Below are 22,768 nucleotides of genomic sequence, written 5' to 3'. Positions count from 1 at the left end.
TTCACATCATTCATATAGCTATCGACTGCCAGACACTCATACATATACCACAAACACAGGCAGGATAAGCATATGTATTGTATATACTCCTCACAGTACTGGATATTTACCCACAAGGTCGGATGATCATCTACCGCTACTAACCGTCGCAAGTCATCCATCCTCAACACGTGACCAGAGTGCCCTCACAGACTGAAGTAACTCTCAGAACTGTTGTACAAAGAAGGGATCACATCCCCTCGGCATAAAGGCATTACTGTTCCTGGCCCCAACCTGCTTGGTTGCTTGCTTTCTACACCCATCTCCAGACTCTGGGATTAAAAGAACGTATTTAGTTTGACATTTTTTGTCAGAATATCATACCATTTACGTGATACTTCTCGATATCAAGCACACAGCAATATCGCTTGCATAGCAGTGTCGTTCACACAGTATAATTCCAAAGATATAGACTGGAAATTGTTTCTCTAGAAACCTGACAATTTTGCAAGGTGGACCGCGCTATAAGCCACTGAATAACTAGAACCTTATCCCACTTGCGAAGACCTTTACATAAGAACTCGAAAAAAAAAAGCAGAGGAAACTGATACTTCCACAAACCGCCAGATGTTAAAAAAACAAATTACTATCACAATCGGTCTTGGTTCTACAGGTGCACGCAAGTATCCTAGCTAAAAGCCTGGTTTTATAAATCGAAGTATGGTATTACCCCAGAATGAAGTGGTTTTTCCAGACAGCAGAAAAGAACAATGTTTAAAACCATTACACAGGGTCACAGGGAGCGTCTATTGCAACTTATGGTATAATTTGTGGGATACTGTCATCCTTGTACAGTACAGGCGATGCAACTTTACACCGATCTGTCCAATGGATCAAACCTTTATATTTAATAGGATCGTCACTTGTGCTCGATGCTGGCATATAGACGGTCTTTGTTTTTGTTATATGGGAGGAGAGAGATGCAGTAAAAATCTTATCGAGTTCTCTATTGAATGAAGTTAGTGGAGCCTTTATAGTTTTCTCTGTTGAATGGTACAGAATAATGATGATAGCATGTTGGGATGATAGATATGAATGAGCCCTGAGCGATGCGATTCTGCTTCAGACAACAGTACCTGTATGTAGTTCAGTGACCCACCACAATACAGTAGCAAAATCCTTGTCCTTCTCTCAGTTCCCGTACTGTCTTTTCTACTACCTCATGTTGCAGGAGTAGCCTTCATTTGCCGCTGACCTTACACTTCATACCTTGTTGGCGGAGCTATGACAACTTGTTCCCATTTCCATGGAATGGTCCAAACATGGTCCTGTCGCACTAACTCAGGTCACTTTGTTTCTACATAGGTTGCAGAAGGTGTTAGGTACAGCTCTCTCAAACTTCTGCTCAGTTCGACTTAAATTGGAGTGATCACATACGCAGAGCTGCAGAAATGTCAGTAGTAGCAAGAGGCCTAGGAACTATCTGAAATTTTACTGTAGCAGATAGGTTCGAAAAACGTTACTCGTTTTGAGATATGAGAGTGCCAGAAATATGATTCACTTGTGGGTGTAATCATTAAAGGACTTCTCCATCAGATACACCTCAGGTATGTGGTTGAATGGTAAGACGTGATTCCAAATCATAGACATCATTTCTACCAGCAAGCGTAGCACTAGAGATCTGAAAAGCTAGTGTACATTTCTTACAACCTCAATCAGCACACCATCTACCATGCGTGATCATTTTCAATCGACCATCACCTATAACCCAGTCGATGTATCACCAAACTTCTGACGTGGCATCTAGACAGAATGCATTACAAATACTGGAGAAATATCTACTGGTGGAGTGAGGGAGTTGCAAATACCAGCTTCATAGAACGTTCCTTAGCTGAATCACTTTCTAAGTTCGGTAATTTAATTACAAGGTTGCAGCGTCAGCAAAGTATAACCGCACTGTTGGTCTGATGATGTATACACCGGCTATCACCATCTATATTCAGTGTTGCGATATTTGTCTGGAAAAGGCACTTTGTTCAGAGGTAATGCCATACCTCGATTCATACAGCCGATAGATTTCAACATGGATACTTGTGTGCAAATGTAGTATCAATGTCGATTGTCATACTAATATGGTCGTCTCGATCGTGTTTTTTTAACATATGGCGGTTTGTAAGACTATTCGCCTCTCTTTCTAAGACATAGTGGTACCACTCGCAGGAAAAACTTATGAGATATGCCCACCCATCACTGACTTTCTCTCAGTATTGTTTTGTATCAACAGCAATCAGTTAATGGCGAAGTATTATACTTGGTAGTATGGAGTGCATGATAGGTTCACCATGAGGATCAGGCTTATAAAGTATGTGTGTGTGTTTCGACATATGCAAAGAAAATGACTATGTCCTGTCGTAAGGAAAGTATGGATTTGACGTGGAATACTGTGATAGCAAAGAGAAAAGAATGTCAGATCATAAGAATGGTACAGATATTCTTATTTCCACAGCCACAGCCGTCATCAGGGTGTATTTCTGATACTTCGCTTATTGTCGAGTGTCATCCAATTGAGACTGCGATGGTAATATTTAATTGTAAGTATAGCGATCAAATATGTATGTGACTGGTTACCTAGGATAATTCTGTCTGCGGGTGTATGGCATGCAGCACCGATGGCTGGTGGCGGTAAGGATTCAAATTTCTGGCTAATGGTAGGAATGTAGCTGACATAACCGTGTCGTACTCTAGACTGCTGTATAGCGAACTAATACTTAGTATGCGTTATACAGATTTCTAGATCGCGACGAGATTTGAAGAGATTCAATACGGACATTATTCCCTGCCATGTAAATTGTATGGTTGACTGCTTCTGCGCATTTCGCGCCTTTATTTAGTTGAGGGAACATCGATTGTGGTGTGTAAATCTAGCAGGTGAAAGATTGGTGGAAGACATGTTTGCTGGTTCTCTAGACATGAGAAACCCTTAGTTGACTTTGTAAATAATAAGAATGATTTGGAATCTGTTTCATCACCGACATCACTACTCACGTGCGGAAATGTCAGTTTCCTCTACTTTTTTTTCGAGTTGTCACATAAAGCTCTTCTCAGATGGAATAAGGTTCAAGTTACTCAGTGGCTTATAGAACGCTCCACCTCGCTAAAGTTTCAGTTTCTAGAGAAATAATTTCCAGTCTATATCTTTGGAATTATGCTGTGCATGTGATACTGCTACGCAAGCGATATTGCTGTGTGCTTGATATCGAGAAGTATCGTGTAAATGGTATGATATTTTGATAAAACATGTGAAATTACATATGGTCTTGTAATCCCAGAGTCTGGAGATGGGTGTGAAAAGCAAGCAACCAAGCAGGTCGGGGCAAGAAACAGTAACGCCTTTGTGCTGAGGGGATCGAACCCATATTTGTACAACAGTTCTGAGAGTTACATGTGATGTCAGTATAATACTCAAGGAACTGTAACTGTATACCCGAAAATAGACATGACTTTTACCTGCTGGCTGTAGGTGACAGCGGTATGAGAACAATGGCTTGCACCCCTGCGTTCGTCTATCCGGCAGTTTCTCGCGGTGGTGGGTGCGCATGCAAGCATTGGAGCCTCTGATATGTTGCGGCTGACGATAGTTCGATAGCGTTTTTTCATGTGCACTGACTGCTTGTGCACTGCATTAGTTTCCTCTGTTTAAGCGTTGTGACCGTGTTTGCAGAGCCTTTTACATGCATTATTTTGACTATTTACGAGTTGTTTGCGTGTCTGCACATCAGTGTATGGCATTATTTCGGTGATTTACGAGTTGTTTGCAGATCTGTAGGCTGTGTGTTGTGACCCCAAGCATGTCAGGGCGAGTGTTTTGTATCAGTGTAATAAATGAACTACATGAAATCCATCCCTGAATAAATTGTTCCAAAATATATAAAGTACACTCCTTCCTCTCCCCAGCAGCCCAGAACAGGCTGAGTCCTTTTCCCGTCACTTTCCCCCTCCTGACCTCAATGGAACGATAGCGTCCTCTGGTGGCACTACTGTGTAGCAGGTCAGTTTGACTCCAGACCTCATGGTGCACACACTAGATGGAGCTACTGCCTCAAATTGTTTAAATAAAGACTGCCTGCAAAATGAAGACTTACGTCCATCCCAGGGAAGAGGTGGCGGTCGGATGAGTTTGGTTATTGGAGGTAGCCAGAGTGACCTTTTTTCTTTCCATTTTCTCAGGTTCGTTGCGGAAGCCCACTTCCCGCTATTTTCTGGGGGAGGGGAGGGGGTTAGGCTAGTGGATATAGCCCAGTTGACCTATGTGCTCACCAAAATTTGAACTTCGCGCCATGACGTCATTGCGACATTGCCACATCTATCGTCGCCATCTTGGATCCACCATCTTGAATAAATTTCGCATCAATGCATAGTGGGGTTGTGAGCAGGTTGCCCTACTATTTACTAGCCCCTGTATTTATACTTACTTGATCCTCTGCTGCCTTCACTATTTCATCTCTAAAAGCTATCCATTCTTCTTCTACTGTATTATTTTCCTCTGTTCTTGTCAATTGTTCCCTAATGCTCTCACAGAAACTCTCTACCACCTCTAGTTCTTTCAGTTTGTCTGTGTCCCATCTCGATAAATTCCTACCTTTCTGCAGTTTCTTCAGTTTTAATTTACAGTTTCGTAAGTAATAAATTGTGGTCAGAGTCCCCATCTGATGCGGAAATGTCTTACAATTTAAAACGTTTTTCCTAAATCTCTGTTTTACTATTATATAAGCAATCTGGAACCTTCCAGTGTTTCCAGGTCTCTTCCACATACACAATCCTCTTTTATGATTCTTAAACCAAGTGTTAGCAAATATTAAGTTATGCTATATGCAGAATTCTACCTGGTGGCTTCATCTTTCATTCCCTACCCCCAGTCCACTTACACCTATTAGTTTTCCTTCTCTTCTTTTTCCTACTGTCGAATTCCAGTCTCGCATGGCTACTAAATTTTTGTCTCCCTTAATTATTTGAATAATTTCTTTTATCTCATCATACATTTCTTCAATTTATTCATCACTTGTGGAGCTGGGTGGCATATAAACTAGTGTGGCAGGCCTGGGCTTCGTGTCTATCTTCGCTACAATAAGGCATTCACTAGGCTGTTCGCAGTAGTTTATCGGCATTCCTATTTTTTTATTCATTATTAAACCTACTCCTGCATTACTCTTATCCGGTTTTGTATTTATAGCCCTGTATTCACCTGAAGAGAAGTCCTGTTCCTCCTCCCACCGAACTTCATTAATTCCCACTATATCTAACTTCAGTCTATTCATTTCATTTTTTCAATTTTCTAACCAACCTACCGGATTCAGGGATCTGATATTCTACGGTCCGATTCGTAGAACGCCAGTTTTGTTTTTCCTGATAACGGCGTCCTCCTGAGTAGTCCCCACCCACTGATCTGATGGGGGACTATTGCTTGAGCGATGTGCTTGCTTACACATGGTTTAAACATTTGTGTGACCTTTCCTTCCAACAGAGCGGCAGTAGTCGGCAACGATGTTGTATTTTCACATATGATCGAGTTCCACAAATGTTGTATCGTTGAAGTCCTTTTAAAATGATCTATCTAATACCACAGCAAAAGTACATAGTTAAAAACAGTTGGTGTCATAATACGCTAGCTAAAAACGTAAAGCATCATTTGCTTGTGTCAGAAAATTCGCTACAGTGTTCATTCTACGAGGGACACTCAATATCTAAAAAAAAAAAAAAAACAAATTGATGGAGAAAAAAATATGTTTTTACAAAATGAGGCCTTTACTAATTCAAGATTTTAAACATGTTTACTACTTGTCAAGATAACTCCCACCAATATGAATACATTTTTCTCAATGATGAGTTAGTTTTGTTACACCTGATACAAAGAAGTCTTCATCATATTGTTTGATCCACTTTGCCAAAAATTCTTTAAGTTCCTCGTCGTCTCCGAACTTTTTCCCAAGTAATGTTTCCTCGCGTGGAACAGTTGCATCACATGTTAAAATATTGTTTAGAATATAGCGTTCTTGGAAGTTTGCAAACTAAGACCTTTTTCTTGAGTTGTTACGTTAACTTTTTCAGGACCCACTTTGCATCTGTTTTTCAGTACTTGAGCATGTTAGCGATAACGTTATGAACTGTGTCAACACTTACTGAAACTAGTTTGCTATATGTTCAGTTTTAATACGTCGGTCTTTGCGAATGATGTAGTCAATGCGGGTTTCAAGCGAGGGAGCTGACACTTCAGACTGGCTGGCCAGGATGTTGCTCGTCAGTCCCTGACGTTCCATCGTTTCCGGTCTATCATCTTATAAAAATTTTCGCAGTTCATGCAACTTTCAACCTACTATAAAATCATTCGAGGAAAGATTTTGGCTGGTTTTTCACCATCAGAATAGAAAAAAAGAAACGTATCACTGGACGTTAAACGACGAATGTGAGAACTTCAAACGGACGCACCATTGTTAGGTACAATATTGACATCATGCACAGAACAGTTGTTACCCGTCAGCTGTAATCAGCTCATCCGTGATGCCACCCTAGAGTCATGAAAGTAGAAAACTACTCCTACAAACAGTTTCATTTCTACACCAGTTTGTGTTTTTAATTATTGAACGTCGGTCGCAATGAGCAGAAAACAGCGCTTCGATATGTTTACTGGTTCTGGATATATAGCAGTGTGTAAATTGATGGGGACAAGACAACTAAACTTTAACTGTGCACATTTATTACTGTATGTGTGATACAGTTAGTGGCTTATTGAAAATTAATAAATAATACGTCCTCTTTTTGCTTTAATGATATTCCGAACAGTCGAGCGGGTTAGAGCAAATGTTTCATAGTTCGTCATGAAACTATACTTTTACCACACTTACTGATGCATTCTTTTGTTAAATAGTCCATTTTACCAAGACGCCGTTTACAGCTCCACAAATTCTCAATGGGATTTAAGTCTGGTGAAAACCATGCCACTGAAGAAGATTAATGTTATTTTCTTCCATGAACGTCTTGTCTACTTTAGAATTGTAATATAGGACCACATAATGTTGAAATGTTCCCGCACCATCTGAAGAGGCCTGTATGAATGGCACAATCCTGTGCCTAAAGATTTTCACGTATTTGGTTGAATTCATCATGCCATCAGCTGGAACTAGTGCCCGACGGTCACTTGCAGTAAAGGATATTTTACAATCCTTTCGAGATGCTCAACTCTCACTTCCTCATTAGTATTTCGCCTGAGAACCCTTGTTTTGTAACCAATGCGACTCATCACTGAAAAATTATACGTTTCCAGTTATTGGAGGTCCAAGATTTATATGCTTTGGCCCAAGCCAATAGGTTTTTCTTCATGGCAGGTCTAAAGAATTGCTTCCTTATTGGCTTTCCTGCCTTCCGCTCACTGTGAACAAGGCTGTGCCATACCGTTGAAGACCCCTTTTCAATCCCAATAGTCAATAAATGTCTTTGAAGGTCGTTAACTGTCTTGTGAAAATGACTTCTACTGTTTCTAAGTACAACGTCGTCAGTTATGGGGGTGGTTTTTCGTGTTCGTCCACGTCTGCCTGTTCTCTTTGGAGACAACGAGGCGTTATCAACCATTAAATTTTCCCACATCAAGAACAGAGAATTTCTCTTATAGTTGTAGGTGTGTGTTCGTGAAGAGCAACTACTTTTATCCGCTAATTAGGTGAAATGTCCATTTTAACACAAACAAGAAGTTACACAGAAATAACGTACGCTGTTACTACACTAAGCACTCAACTGAGCTGGAGGGAAGCTACAATTGTTGTTCATAGACAAGTCCTCCGAAAAGTCCAACAACGGGGTGGATAAAATTGGTTACAGCTAATAACGTGCATCTGTTAAGAGGACTTGTAGACGTGACGGCGCGGTGTTGAACCGTTGTGGATCCTCTTTAGCCTCGTCATCCGCACTGGCGCCTGCCCGCTGTTTACCTTGGGACGCAGGCTGCAGCCCCGCTGCTGTTTGCGGACAGGTGGCGTCTGCCCAGCTGCCTTCTTGCCTTCCTTCCGGCTGGCGGCTGCCTTTGATCGCTGCTTCCCACGACCCCACGTCCCTCTCCCCCCCATCCCCTCCCCTTCCCTCCACCCGTCTCTGCACAATCTCATCCGCTCGAGTGCTCTAGGCAGCTGCACTGCTGCACCCCATTAACTCCCCAAAATCCTGCCCGGAAAAATCTTCACAGTTTACCAAGTTGCATAAGGGAAAAAAATTTCGCCGTGCAGCTGCCAAATGTGTTTATTCTGCATAGTGGTTTCGAAACATTGTGGTTGCAGTTGTTGGTACTGTTTTGTTCTTCAACCTGGAGACTGCTTTGAAGCAGTTCTCTACGATAGTCTCTTCACCTCTGCTTAACAGCTATAGTTTACTTCCATTCGAGTGTTTTAACTGTAATCATGACTTGCTCTCCCACCACAATTATCACCTTCCACACATCCATCCATTACCAAATCGACGATTCCTTGTTGCTTCAGAAAGTGTCCCATCGACTGACGCTATTATTTCAGCCATATTGTGTTATAAAGATCTTTTCTTCTCCAATTCGATTGAGTGCCTCCTCATTGGTTATAATATTCGATGTACCCATCTAATCCTCAGCATTCTTCAGTGGCACCAGTATTTAAAAGCTTCTTTTCTCTTTTGTTTGAACTGTTTGTCACCCATGTTTCACTTTCGTAGAGCTTACACGACAGACTTACCTCTGCACCTCTTAATTTATATTCGATGTTAACGTGTTTATTTTGTTCACAAATGTTTTTCTTGCTACAGCCAGTCTTCACTTTATATTCTCTCTGTATAGACTATTATCACTCATTTCGCTTCCCAAATAGCAAAATTAATTTACATCTTTCACTGTCTTTTATCCAAATATAATTCCTTCAGAATCGTCTAATTTAAATCGGCTACTTTCGTTGATATTCATCTTACAAACATTTTTTCAGATTTTTAATTTGTTTCATATGTCATTTTCCTTAGAACCAAATTGAGGAGCAAGTCTCCATGGTCAAGGAACGAATCACTACATGAAATTACTTCAGAAGGAAAATAACACATAAAATGAGATGACAAGCCATAAGTGTAAATAAACATAATTAACAATGTAACACAGGTATTAACTTAATTTTTTAATTTTTCCACTCTTGAAAGTGCATGGATTGTTAGTAAGATTTTTGAATTCTTGTCGCAGGTTATTGAAAGTGGATCCAACAGAATACTGCATACCTATCTGCACGAAAGTCAAGGAGGCTTATGATGTATGGTACTGTTTTTGGGGATGTTTCTTCATTCAAAAAGGGTACTTTTGACTCAGATACGGACATTTCGAGCAATATGTGGTGCATGTTCGCGAACCTCTTGTTGACTCTTGTTCGGTAGACTGGGAATTCAGACACTGGCTTCTAAATACATATTTTCTTTAGTGCCGTTTGTTGTTAACATTACTGTTATTCCCAAGAGTTAGCGGTTAATACAAGGCAGAAATCCACTCTGCATTTGGAACGCGCCTCCTTGACTTTTGTGCAGATAAGTATGCAGTATTCTGTTGACTGGAATACTCTCTTTCAAATTCTGAATGTGGCAGAGGTAAAATACAGGGAGGAAAAGGCTATTTACAATTTGTACAGAAACCAGATGGCAGTTACAAGAGTTGAGGGACATGAAAGGGAAGTAGTGGTTGGGAAGGGAGTGAGACAGGGTTGTAGCCTTTCCCCGATGTTATTCAATCTGTATATTGAGCAAGCAGCAAAGGAAACAAAACATAAATTTGGATTAGGAATTAAAATCCATGGAGAAGGAATAAAAACTTTGAGGTTCCCCGACGACATTGTAATTCTGTCAGAGACAGCAAAGGACCTGGAATAGCAGTTGAACTGAATCGACAATGTCTTGAAAGGAGGGTATAAGATAAACATCAACAAAAGCAAAACGAGGATAATGGAATGTAGTTGAATGAAGTCGGGTGATGCTGAGGGAATTAGATTAGACAATGAGACACTTAAAGTAGTAAATGAGTTCTGCTATTTGGGGAGCAAAATGGTCGAAGTAGAGAGGATATAAAATGTAGACTGAGTATGGCAAGGAAAGCGTTTCTGAAGAAGAGAAATTTGTTAACATCGAGTATAGGTTTAATTGTCAGGAAGTCGATCCTGAAAGTATTTGTATGGAGTGTAGCCATGTATGGAAGTGAAACATGGAAGATAAATAGTTTAGACAAGAAGAGAATAGAAGCTTTCGAAATGTGGTGCTACAGAAGAATGCCGAAGAAGAGATGGGTAGATCACATAACTAATGAGGAGGTATTGAACAGAACTGGGGAGACGAGAAATTTGTGGCACATCTTAACTAGAAGAAGGGATCGGTTGGTAGGACGTGTTCTGAGACATCAAGGGATCACCAATTTAGTACTGTAGGGCAGCGTGGAGGGTAAAAATCATAGAGATGAATACACTAAGCAGATTCAGAAGGATGTAGGGTGCAGTACGTACAGTACGTACTGGAGATGAAGAATCCTGCACAGGATAGAATAGCATGGAGAGCTGCATGAAACCAGTCACAGGACTGAAGACCACAACAACAACAACAACAACAGTAAATAAAACATAATTTAATTTTTGAACAAGATTCTGAACATGAGCTTTTCATGACAACTTACTACCTATCTGAACGTCTACGAATCTAAACTGTTCTGCCCGTAATGTCTGATCAAAAATTCAGTTCTTGTTGAATTGTGTCTCAGAAACTATAAAAACTGAGTTTCTCTGTGGTTTAACATCAATTATTTTCCATAAGCCATGAGCTTAGGGCTTGAACAACATTATTTGATACTGTGTCAGTATAGCACACAACGTTCTCCGCTATCAAGCCTGTATTTTCAGGAAACCGAAATATTTTACGATCACCTGTAATGCTAGAAGGCCTATCATTTATAGAACTAAGAAAGAATAGCGGCCCCAATACTTACGCCTCGCCCCCCCCCCCTCCCCCCCACACACACACACACTTATCTCTACATCTCTATCCCAACTCATAGCCATTCTCAGTAATGCAGAGAATGTCCTACTGCTGTCTGTTCTTAAAGTAAAAGGTGAACCAGTTGTGAGCTACACCCCTTGTTCCATAATGGTCCAACTTCTGCAGTAACGTACACTATTGATTCTGTTTAACAACTCTTAAAAATCCTTTCCGACTCTGACATAATTATAACGTTATAGGCAAGCCTCAAATTTCTTATTCCTTCTCCCTAAACTAATTCCTTTCCCAAATTTCTTCTCGCTATCCTTTACTGCTTGCTGAATGTACATATTGATAATTATTCCCTTCTCAATTGCTGTATCCCTTCCATGCCCTTCGATTCTTCTAATTGCAGTCTGGTCAGTTAGTTTCCAGGAATCATTTGTACATGGAACGAGTCATTTTACATTCGCATTACACATTTATGTGTAAATATGGCTACATCCTGACCATTGACAATTTTTAATTTTTTAAAATACAGATTTCAGTTATTGATTCCTTCTCACCATCTTGGACACATTACAAAAATAGAAACTGTTCTGCCGAATAGAAAGAGTTGTGAAGGTGAAACTTTTCAGTTTCTTTCCAAATTTAATTTCCTGTCTGTCAGATATTTTAAATCATTGAGCAAATGATCAAAAATTTCGGTGACAGTACTGTGCACCCCTTTTTGAGCTAAGGACAACCTTAATCTTAAGTAAGAAACGTAATTTTTCATTCGGTATTATAATTATGTGTGTCATGGTTCCATTTAGACTGTGGTGGATTATTTACAACAAAGTTCATGAGGAAATAAACATAATGTAAAGCAGTAGCCAAAATGCCTAACTGCTTAAATATATGTCTACAAGATGATCGTAGGTCAGCACCACATATTACTGTTACAGTACGTTTGTGAGCAATTAACAATTTTTTTCTTAAAGATGAATGAACCCAGAACATTATTCCAAATGGCATTGCTGATTGAAAATAAGCAAAATATGCCACGGAAATGTGGCTAAAGCAAGTCGCTTTAGAAATGCCAAATTTTGTTTTTCTTTCCAGCTTAAATTCTCATCATCATGGACACCTAAAAATTTAAGTTTCCTTCCTAGCTATTATTTCCTCACTACGTGTTACACTTACCACTGCTATGTGCCACTGAGAGTGAGCCTATTCTCAGAAAACCATTCAACAATACTCCAGTTACCCTTATTTACCATTCCTTCCGTTGCTATATGTATGTTTGGATTCCTTATATTACGAGTGTATCCAAAACAAACAAAAAAAACTAATTCTACGTGTTATATATTAGACTGAATATCACATACATATATGAGAAACAACAGTGGACTTAAGATGGAGTCTTGCCTGCTTTGCTGAAGTATAACTTACTGTATGAATGAAGTTTTCTCGGGCTTCTAGCCGCATCAGTGGTTAAAATCCCACGAGCTTTCGACCGAGCTCTCCTCAGTCATTGTCAAGTGGTAAGAATGACTGCTGTGTCACCGTGGCCGCGTCGTTATACAGCCGCACTACTGGCTGTGACGTCACTAGTGCTCTTTTCCTCGCCATATATGGTAATGTTTTCTTCCCGCGTCCGTCGCACCCGTTTTAACTCCGCGATGGCCGGGTCCCAGGCTGTGCTGAGCTGCAAACTGCCGTCCTTGTTTATGGTGTTTTCAGAGGTTTTCATTTCAATAGCTTCTTCTATGACGCTATCCTAAAATCCCTTCGTCTTCATAACGACATATGTTTCGTCGAATAGAGTTCGGTGTCCATTTTCTAACGCTAGTTCTGCCACGGCTGATTTTTCTGGATAGCGTAGGCGTGAGCCTCTCCCGTGTTCCGTCCGGCGTTGCTCCACACTGTTTGGCCGACGTAGTAACATCCACACTGACATGGTTATCTTGTACACTCCAGGCGTTGTAAGCCTTCGACCGCCCTTCACAGGCCTCATCAGCTGTCGAATTTTTGCTGGGGTCCTGAACACCGATGACATGTTATATCTCTTCAGGAGGTGGCTAATCTTTCCCGACACTGTACCACAGAAGGGCAAAAACACAAGTTTCTTGCTTTCTTTTAGCGGTGGTGTTCTCTCCTCTGTTGGTGTGTCTCTTGCGTGTCACACCAGATATAGCCTGTGGCACCTGTCTGTGGCTGTACCCGTTTTCCCGGAAGACTTTCCGGAGGTGGCTCAGTTCTAGTGGCAGACTCTGTGCGTGTGAGACGACTTTAGCACGATGGACGAGGGTATTCAGAACGCCACGTTTTTGAGCCAGATGTTGGTGGCTGAGAGCGTGCAGATACCGATCTGAGTGTGTCGGTTTCCTGTAGACACTGTGGCTGAGATGCCGATTGGTTTTCCGTCGAACGAGGACGTCAAGGAAGGGCAATGCACCATCTGTCTCGACTTCCATTGTAAACTTGATGTGGCCGTGAATGCTGTTTAGGTGTTCTAAGAATTCTCCCAGTTTTTCACGACCATGGGGCCAGATGATAAAAGTATCATCGACGTAACGATAAAAGCAACTTGGTTTAGCTGGAGCCGTGTCCAAGGCGATGTCTTCAAATTTTTTCCGTAAAAAGGTTGGCTATGGAATGAGCTAGTGGGCTTCCCATAGCCACACCGTCCAACTGCTCGAAATACTGGCCGCCATGAAGGAAGTACAACGATGTAACGTGTGCTTAAACAGTCCCACAATTGTGCTATCAAATAACTGGGAGAGGAGATCTATACGGTCTTTGACCGGAACAGGGAGACCACATCAAAACTAACCATTATATCTCCTTGAATAAGACGCAGTTGTTTAATTCTGTTGATAAAGTCGACGGTGTTCTTGATGTGACGCACACAACGACCCACATGCGGTGCAAGGAGGCTGGCCAGGTGTTTTGCCAATCTGTAAGTGGATGACCCAATGGTGTTCACAGTGGGACGAAAAGGAGAATCCGGTTTCTGGATTTTTGGTAGTCCATAAAGCGTAGGAGGTCTCGGCGCCTGAGGGGAGAGATTTTTAATAACGCCCTCTTCCAGTGTTGACTGTTTTAGAAGCTCTGATGTCTTCCTCATTATTCTTGACGTTGGGTCCCGTGGCAGTTTCCGGTATGTATCCTCTTCAAGAATCAACTGAATTTTGGCGTCTTAGTCAGCTGTATTCAGAATGACGGATGCATTGCCCTTGTCAGCTGGCAGAACCACGATAAGGGGGTCGTTGCGTAGTGCGTGAAGACCATTGCGTTCAGTCCTAGTCAAGTTACGCCCGGCTGCTTTAGATTTTGAAATGATACGACACGTTTCGCGGCGAATTTCGTCTGCACTCTCACTAGGCATCTTGAGGATTGCTTGTTCAACCCCACTTATAATATCACAGATAGGGATGGCCTGAGGCGCTGGTGCGAAGACCTTACTTAAGCGCCGAAATGGCACCCGCGCCGATCTCTTTCTCCGTCATGTTGATGACAGTTCGTTCTGTTGATTTTCGTTCTGCTCGTGTTGTTGTTGAGACAGCTGGATGAACCGTCCTTTCTGTTTCTCTGTGGTCTTCTTTTGCGATGACACCTGTTGTGCTGTGGTGGCCGCCTCGATCCACTCCCAATCTACTTGCGAGAGTACCTGTGTCAGTTGCAGATGGATAGCCAGCAGCTCGAGATCGTTTAAATCCAGCAGCCTCCTAGTGAAGTGTAACCTTTCCCCCAACGGGACAGAGCTGGCACGACGATAGATTCTTCTGGCTGCCGAGGTGTTGATGTGATGACTCACCATTGCAAATCGTGGAATCGTGTTCTCGTCTCGACAGCGTAGCAGGAAGGCTAGAGACCTCAACAGGTTAGCCTTCTTAACACGTAGTTTCCCTAGGCGTTTAATGCTGCGCCACGTTTCCTCCCCGTAGAGGTACGTCGTGTATGAATGAATGGTTTCGCGGCGATATGAATTAATAAAATTTTCTCGTGCTTCTAGCCGCGTCAGGTGGTTAAAATCCCACGAGCTTTCGACCGACCTCTCCTCGGTCGTCGTCAGGTGGTAAGAATGACTGCTGTGTCGCCGTGGCCGCGTCGTTATATAGCCGCACTGCTGGCTCTGACGTCACTAGTGCTCTCTTCCTCGCCATATATGGTCATGTTTTCATCCCACGTCCGTCGCACCCGTTTCAACCTCGCGATGGCCGGGTCCCAGGCTGTGCTGAGTTGCAAACCGCCGTCCTTATTTATGGTGTTTTCAGAGGTTTTTATTTCAATAGCTTCTTTTATGACGCTGTCCCAAAATCCTTTCAACCTCATAACGTCCTCATAACGTCCTCATAACAAGGACGGCGGTTTGGAGCTCAGCACAGCCTGGGACCCGGCCACCGCGAGGTTAAAACGGGTGCGACGGACGCGGGAAGAGAACATTACCATAAATGGCGAGGAAGAGAGCTCTAGTGACGTCACAGCCAGCAGTGCGGCTATATAACGACGCTGGCACGGCGACACAGCAGTCATTCTTACTACTTGACGATGACTGAGGAGAACTCGGTCGAAAGCTGTGGGATTTTAACCACCTGACGCGGCTAGAAGCCCGTGAAAATTTGTTTAATTCATATCGCCGCGAAACCATGCATTCATACATAACTTTCTGTATTCTTTTGGTTTGTTGTGGCATTGCCCACTGACTGGCTGAACTGTCATTTCCACAAAACTTCAGTTTATATAAGAGATCTTTGTGATTCACTCTGTCAAATACCTTAGATAGTTCACAGGAAATACTAACCAGTGTTGTTTAGTTATTCAATGTTTGTAAAATTTGGTGTTTGAACGTGTAAATGGCATTCCGAGCTGAGCAACTTTCCTGAAATACAAAATGTAGTTTATTGAGGATATTATTGATGCTCAGGTGGGGTAGTATTCTAGAATGCGTCACTTTCTCGAAAGTTTTGGAAAATCATGTCAGTAGAGAAGCAGGTCAGTAGTTACTGACAGGTCTTCTATCACCTTTCTTATAGAGGGGTTTAAAGATAAAGGGGTTTAAAGACGGCGTATTTCGATTTCTCTAGAACGAATGTCCTGATTTATTGATGAATTACTGTAGTTCAGAAAGAAAAGAACTTATTATATGGGACCAAGTTTGTAGAACCCTGTTGGAAACATTATTAAATCCAGACGAGCTTTTATGTTTGAGATAATACACAATTTTCCTGGTTCCAGAAAGAAAAGTGGTTCAGGCACGCACATGTTCGAATTTTGTATGTGTTGGTATTTCAACATAGCGCTTTGACATTTCTCTTCAAATGTTTGTCCTTATATATTTTACTACATTTAATTAATAATTATTAAACATAGATGATAACTGTGAATGATTACTTATAGTTCTTCCATTTAAACCAATAGTGACATTTTTCTGTCATACGGCATGTTTTCCTCTCTCTCGTTTCAATACATTCCGTATAAAGTCCATTGTTTGAATTAGTGATTTCCGACATTATGTGCAGGTTCCTCGATTCTAAATAAGTACCCTGAGTAATTTTTCATGGTTTCTGTAGTGTGCAACTACCGTTGGATTTTTTTATATTTCTTGCCAACAGTCACATTTCCTTTCTCCTTTCAGAAGATATGTTAATCCCTCCAATAACCCATGAGGCCTTTCTGATTACTCTATATGGAAAAGTATTTTCAAATAATTATATGAATTTATCATGGAATAAATTAATTTTTACGGCAGCATTTGGTTTCCTATAAACTTAATCCCACGTCATCATTTATAAACTGTTCTTAAATACGTTTGTCCTGGTGTCATTAATTATTCCAAAGGACTTCCAGTGAGAAGAATGTATACTGTAAGGAATTGTCTTAATTTATCCTCACTAACCATGCATCGTAATCAGCGAGAGAATTTGCTGCTGGGTACATAGCTATTTTCTTGCTTTGAGCATCATTAAAGAAAACATTATCAGTCCTACTATCTTTATCCACATGTGTTGCAAAATTAATTACTGAGATCAAATTGTAGACGCCAAATGAAGTTTTCTCAATGATTTTTCCTATCAGAATCCTTTAGAAAATCTATATAGAAATCACCACAGACTATTAACTGCTTGCTGCTGTCTGATAGATAGCATAGTAATGAACCCGTATGCCTCATAAACAGTTCATAATTTTCCAATGGGAATCTGAATACATTTACAATTCAAAGCGAACTATGTTTTCAGTATTATTTCAGAAACACACGCTTCTATGTGCTGATCGCTACAAATCTAGTTGTTTCAATGTTTCTGAACGTGCATGCTCTTTTAATACATGTAACAACTTGTGCTCTTCCCATATTAGTTCTACATGAGTAAGACGGTACAGCGTTTTATATTTAACTTCCGTAGCCCTATAGTTGTGTGGTGTTCAGATAGGCTCGATATATGCCTTTTCAGAATTCTAAATTTTTCAAAGAGGCGTCTTCTACCTTATTGCTCAATTCTCCAACATCCCGATGAAATAAGCTAACCCTACTTTTCTGTGGATTCTTAAGAGTTTTGTGGGGCTCTTCTGTTATTTTAACTGCCTTCACAACAGGGTGCCTGCATCTTGATTCTAAGCTAAGAGAAGTATTCCTGTGAAAACAGTAACTACGGGGCTCTTGCTTTGTGTGACGGTGGATCCAGTGCCTTTTCTGCGGAACACAGCCAACCTACCTTTCTCGTGTCTACTACATCGTCATCTCTAAATTGTAACAACAAATACTGCACTCACATGAGATTTGAAGTTTTAAATAGCGTTTCACTTACTGCGTTTTAGGCCTGTTACCTTCAGAATATCGAAGAATGTTTTTCAGTTCCATTTTCAGTGAAGCTAAAGTTTTTCGTACAGCCACGAAAGAGTTAAAAAGAATTATTTAAAAATGTCCACAGAGGTTAACAAAAGTAAAAACTTGCGCATGTCATTTTGTTGTTTTACAAATAATGTGCGAAACGCCATCGGTATCATCAAAAAGACTACATGTGCCTTACGTAAAACAGACTTTTTCTCTCTATTGTTGTTCAGTCCCCTTCGCAAGGGTAGCGTGTCAGCGACGCACCTTTACCCAACGGGTTTAACATGCATGAAATGAAAACATTTAATTAAAAATATGAAACATCTATATGTTTTGAAAATTATTATAAAAATTATCATTTATGCTACTAAAATAAGAAAAAAGCCATTGACTTTTTCCATTTAAAGAATAAGATGAAGAAAATGATGGCTCAGAAAAGTTAGGTTATTAAAATGAAGCAGTGCATATTGACTGAAAGTTGAAGAACCTGCGCTGATGAAAGACAGTTGGGAGAGGGAAACTCAGGCGTTCTGTAAGGTCGTATATCGTGGGTATAAACAATGGTTCTGGTGTCATGTGTTGAGTGACAGAGCATTCGCGTCAAAAACGTTTAGCTAAGTCTAAATACATTATTCCAAAGTAATCGAATTTAGTGAAATGGTGGATCCACGTATGTGAACCACAGGAAATTGGCACTCCGACAACAGCTACAAACCACTGGTGCAGGATGCGCCGTATCTCCCACCGGTCTCAAACCGTCTGTGTACACAAACATATATAGCACGATATTTGGCGACGACAATCAATAGCGTTTGGACCAAAGATGATTGCTGTCAGGTAGCACCAGGGCCTGGCAAGGCTAAGTTTTACGTTCTATCCACGCTGAACAGAGATCAGTTGCCTCTTTGACCTAGTAACGTAAAGAAAAAGCTGCTATATTCTCGTTTTATGTACTAAGTTTTCAATATTTAACGCCAGTTGCAGCGCCTAGTAATGTTTTGTTCGCGTTCCACAACTGGTAATGACTACTGAAACTATGGATAGTTGACAATACGGTGAAGCTGGCCATGTCATTTCACAGCCGAAAACGGACAAACTGGCAACACATGAGCCACGGTACGCATATGTAAGTGAAGCTGTGCCTCCAACTAACCAGAATGAATTCATCGAGCCTTCGAATATGTATGTCGACGCCACAGACTGTAAGTTGAAAAGCAAACGTTTATCTGATGAGACATCTGCAAAGAAATATAAGCGGCAGGCAACAGCAAAGAAATTATTGAATACAACTGACGAGCTGACTCTAAAGGTATTGTATTACAACAACTTGGAACACTGTATGGGGCCAGATAGAAGATATACTGATTTGCGTAATGAAAAGTCCTTCAGAACCGATGTAAAAACGACCTTAACACGTTCTGTGGTCAATATTGCTGATACAGTCAGAGTTACAGACACAGAATTCGTGCGTACGAAATGCGGCAATGATGCCAACATGCACCCGACGGCATTGGGAAAAACCGTTTTCCAAGCAAAGCTAGACTGCCGAAGAAACATAACAAACATCAGACCTCTGTGGATAAACAAAATTAGAATAGATCTAACTTTCGAAGAAGCTACAAACAACTTGGTAGAATCGTCGCTGTTTCATAGTAAGTAGAGATTAGCCCGTCGTGGTGTAACCCGTAATGTTCAGCTGAACATTAATGATGACGAATTAATACAAGCCACAAAATTAACGGTAAAAAATCTAAGCATCAGAAGATGACTAAGCTGTTTTAAATAAGAAATGATCATCCTTTCCGTACAAAACCTATGTTTTGACCTATGATTCCCAAAACTTGCCGGAATGCGTAAGCATATACGGAACAAGTTGTCACGTCCTACCATGTGTAGCAACAGTTAGACAATGCTTCAGTCATCTAAGATACAACCATTAGTAGTGTATGTCGTTCTCAGAAACGTTGTGAAACTTTTGGTGACACTCAGTCAGCGGAGAAGGGCTCAAACCCAAATCCCATTTGTGTTCAATGAGAAGGGAATCATTGGATAAGAGGTGTCCAGAGTAGAAGCAGAAACAAATAAAGAAAGTTTCTGCCGATCTCCACATTCCATACATTGAAGCAGAGAATCTAGTAACTCGCAGACCATACGCGGCAGTTGTGAAGGCTCAGTGGTCGAGAGAAGATGAGCAGATTTAACTCAGTCTTCCTAATACACAACACAGGCTCACAAAATAGAAACAGCCTCGACAACAAACAAAACCGCGAGAAATTTCTGCTATAAAGTGGTAGTGGTAGTTCTCAAACAGTGGGGCGCGACCCCCACGGGGTGCGCGAATGGAGTGCAAGGGGGTCAAGCTACATATAATTCTTAGTAACTAACAACTACTTTATCTTTTCCTTCGACCAAAGAAGATGCCTTTGATCCGGATTGAATTTCACCCGACGTTTGTGTTACGCTGGACGCTGCCTACGGCAATGAAACCACGGTCATATTTTTAGTATTGTCTGAAATGATACGGCGAGTTGGACGACGTCGGCTGTCGACGGATTCGCAGAATCGCCATTTGTCGGCTGCACTGTGACTATGCGTTATCAATTGCGCGCAGTGCAAGCTTTGGCTCATGTATCTGGACGCCTCCTTGCAGTGTTTCGGACTTTGCGAGGAAGTCTTGACTGCAGTATGAAGCCGTTCCTGGTTAATGACAGACATGAAGACATCAATGGTCCATCAGCTGGCGGTGGGAAGGGCAATACTACAAAGATGAGGAGGGAAAAGGTAGGGTGGGAACTATTTATTGCTAGGCTTCACGAAAACTACAAGCAGTGGTGAAGAACGCACGCAGTGAGTGATTCGTTCAACCGTTTTAGATGCTGATAGCTTGAAGCCTAACAAGTTAAAGAGGCATATTGAAACCAAAAATACCCAATTAACGGGGAAACGAAAAAACATTTGTCAAGAAAATAATGTTCCATTGTCTACCCAGAACAAGACTGGTAAAACGATGAATGGCACTTATAAGGCCCTTTTAGTCTCTTGCCGGATACCTCGTAGGATAGCGAAATGCAAGAAGCTGCACATGATTGCAGGAACTCTAATTTTAACAGCAGCGATTTTAGAGAATGGTCTTGTAAAAGATGTGGTGCTGGGAACAGATTTCTTATGGAAATATGAAACTTCGCTTCACTGCGTGGGAAGGTGCTTGGATTTTGAAATTGAGGGTGAAAAAAGGAAAGTAAAATTTAAGAATCTTATGACGGGGAACAACCAGATTGCGCACATCATAATTACACATGGTTGGGATGAAGAGAACAATATGTGTTATAAGCTTCGTGGGGTAATTTGCACTATTTTTTTCACTACTTATTGTAGCTTGTTTGTTGTTTTGTTCTGTAAGGATTTATTGACACAAGGTCTGTGCAATTATAAAGAGATAGTTTAGACGCACATTTAGGTATGAGAACGTCAGAGAACTCGATTATTTGGTGAATGGTATCAAGTCAAAATCAGTGCATAGTATGCATATAAATTAGGTTTTTGGGGGCATGTAAGGGATTTATTTATGTGTATGTATGTGTTAGGCATATGTTTTTGGATGGTTTTATGTTAGTTGTAAATTACAAATTATAAGTTGTGGTCGCGCCATTTTGGGTGCATGGAGGTCGGAGAAATTTGAAAAATGAAAATTAAAAATGCTTACCTAGGAAGACAGATGTATGTTTATCTACGTATCTGAGAATATTTTAGAGGAATAATTTATTGTTTTATGGAGTAACGATTTGTGTACGCAGCTTCACTGCACAGAATTAAATGAGGAGTGAGATTTGTTCATATTTAAATTAAAATAAAATAAAAAATAGATTTGCCGATGAAGTCGATTGGGAATCTGTCACGAGATGCATGTCTAGTGGGACTTGAATAGCGTGTCAGAATCAGTGAAGAATTTACGAGCATCTTGCTGTAAATCCATTGTTTACTGTGTAGTTTATATGTGTTTGTATCGATTACATTGGGGGAAGCGTTCAATGCAGATCCTGGGTGGTTTCGGAAAATGTTTGTTTTCTGATATCTACACCCGATTATGATTTCAACAGATTTGTTCCCGAAAAACGTTGGCGATGGAATACAAAGCCATAACAAATTTCTGCATGGTACTCGGCTCCGAATCTGTGGAGTGCCGCTGGAGACTTCGTAGTGACGAAAAGGTTCTGTGAAAGTGAACGCAGTGGTGCTGATATTTCTGCGGCATTTGATAAATGTAGAGTTTTATTTGGCCTTAATTAATATGCAGCAATTCATAATTTATGTTAGATACAAGTTTCTTTAAATTTAAAGCATGCTGCATCAACACACTTACAAATAATTACACTATTGATCTGGAGCTTAGGATATTTATGTTATTGTATTATGATTTTGTATCTTATAAATTTGGGTGCTACTTCATAACACATATGGCACGCCAACATGTTATGAAGTGGAGGTGTGTAAGTTAACTAGCATTTCGCTCTTTTAAGTATATGGCCGAAAGAGTCAGCCTTCAGGAATTGTGAAACGAACCCTGTCGTCCAGGACCAGATGCCACAAAGGGCACAGATTCACCATAGATGGGGAAACTCACAGGCGTCTATTGTCTATTGAGGCCTATGTGCTGTAGTGTGCAAGTGAGACAGACGATAACCTACGTCATAGTGAAATCCAATTGAAGGCTTTTGTTGTCAAGGAGACATAGCAAAAAATGGCTCTGAGCACTATGGGACTTAACATCTTAGGTCATCAGTCCCCTAGAACTTAAAACTACTTAAACCTAACTAACCTAAGGACATCACACAACACCCAGCCATCACGAGGCAGAGAAAATCCCTGACCCCGCCGGGAATCGAACCCGGGAGCCCGGGCGTGGGAAGCGAGAACGCTACCGCACGACCACGAGATGCGGGCGGAGACATCGCAGTGTTAAATATGGCGGACCTAAGA

Source organism: Schistocerca piceifrons, chromosome 5, assembly GCF_021461385.2.
Source record: "Schistocerca piceifrons isolate TAMUIC-IGC-003096 chromosome 5, iqSchPice1.1, whole genome shotgun sequence".
Lineage (NCBI taxonomy): Eukaryota > Metazoa > Arthropoda > Insecta > Orthoptera > Acrididae > Schistocerca > Schistocerca piceifrons.
Note: the sequence above shows the minus strand (reverse complement) of the source record.